Below are 1,391 nucleotides of genomic sequence, written 5' to 3'. Positions count from 1 at the left end.
CCTGTAGGGCTGGTGGCAGTCCCTGGTCTGGGGTGTCCTGGGCTTCTGGGGCCTCTAGCTCCTCCTCTGAGGAGGACTCCTCCAGTCGGGACAGGACAGGTTGGCAACTTGTGGCCCAGCCAGACATTTTGCCCTACAGCTCCCATCATCCCTCACCATTGGCTATGCTGGCCAGGGCTGATGGAAATGGTAGCTCAAAACATCTGGAAGCCCACATGTTGCCACCCCTGCTCTATGCAATCTTTTCTTCTCGCTCAAACCATTGTGATGGTTTTTTGCCCCCTCCCCAATCACCGTCCCCCAATTCGGGGGGAGGTGTCAGATGCACTGCGCCTTTCCCCCAATTCCCTGAAATGCCTTGGTTCAATGAACCAGGCAACCACTTTGTCTTATAATAGCTTGGTTCACTCTGATTTCTGAAGGTGGGGGTGATAATAAGCCGACTGTCACCTGCCTGTCTGGAGATCAGACAACCTTCTCTTAGAGTAGGTGTGGGCTGGGCAACTTTGCTGGGGCCAGGGGCCAATTAAGGTGCACGAGGAGCACGTACCATGTTAGAAAGCAAAATTATGCTCCTAGGGTAGGAAATTCAGTGATCACTATGGTGGGAAGGTTAGTGGTTACAAGTGTCAGTAGAAAAGTTGGCAACTTTATCTCTAAAGTCACAAGCTGCATATATGTGGTGCCACCTCTCTCTCTTCCTTCAAATCCCTTCCCTTCTGTGAATTTTTTTTGTTTAATGCACAGCCTACTACGTGTCTCTAAACCCCAATATTTGTAAATGCATCTGTGCAAATTCATCCTTTAGATTTCTCTTTTTCTCCCCTTTCCTTCCCTGTATTGGTTCAAATTTAGATTGCAAGCTCCTTAGGGCACAAACGTTCCCCTCTCCGACCCTCTCTCTCTCTTTAAATCTATGTCACATGTATAATAAATGTATTATGAAGAAGATTAAGCAACAATAAGAGATGGACTATTTCTCTGATTGGATGCTGGACAACTAGTTATATCTTAAATAGAAAAAAATAAACCACCAAAAAAGAGAGGGACAATACCTTTGACGGCAGCAACCTCCCAGGTGATGTGCTTCAGATGTACCAGTTGGAGGAAGTTCAGGAAGTTGTTTGGTCTCCCTTCTGCTGCTGCTGGATCTTTGGGATGGACTTCAACTCCATCCAGTTGTTATCCTTCATATCAGTTGCCATGCCACAAGGGTTCTATGGTTACTTGGCTACCGGGGTTTGTTGCCATCCATTCCATTCTGTGCCACCTTAAAAACAAAACAAACACCGCACACTCACAAACACACACACCAAGGAAAGGTGTGTGGACATATCTTCTATTTTATTTTAATTTTAATTCCCCTCCCATTCTTTAGTAAGCAAGGTACA

The sequence above is a fragment of the Heloderma suspectum genome, chromosome 10 (genome assembly GCF_057233095.1).
Source record: "Heloderma suspectum isolate Gila_16-S chromosome 10, 16-S_ref, whole genome shotgun sequence".
Taxonomy (NCBI): domain Eukaryota; kingdom Metazoa; phylum Chordata; class Lepidosauria; order Squamata; family Helodermatidae; genus Heloderma; species Heloderma suspectum.
The sequence above is the reverse complement of the archived record's forward strand: the minus strand, read 5'-3'. Positions refer to the sequence as shown.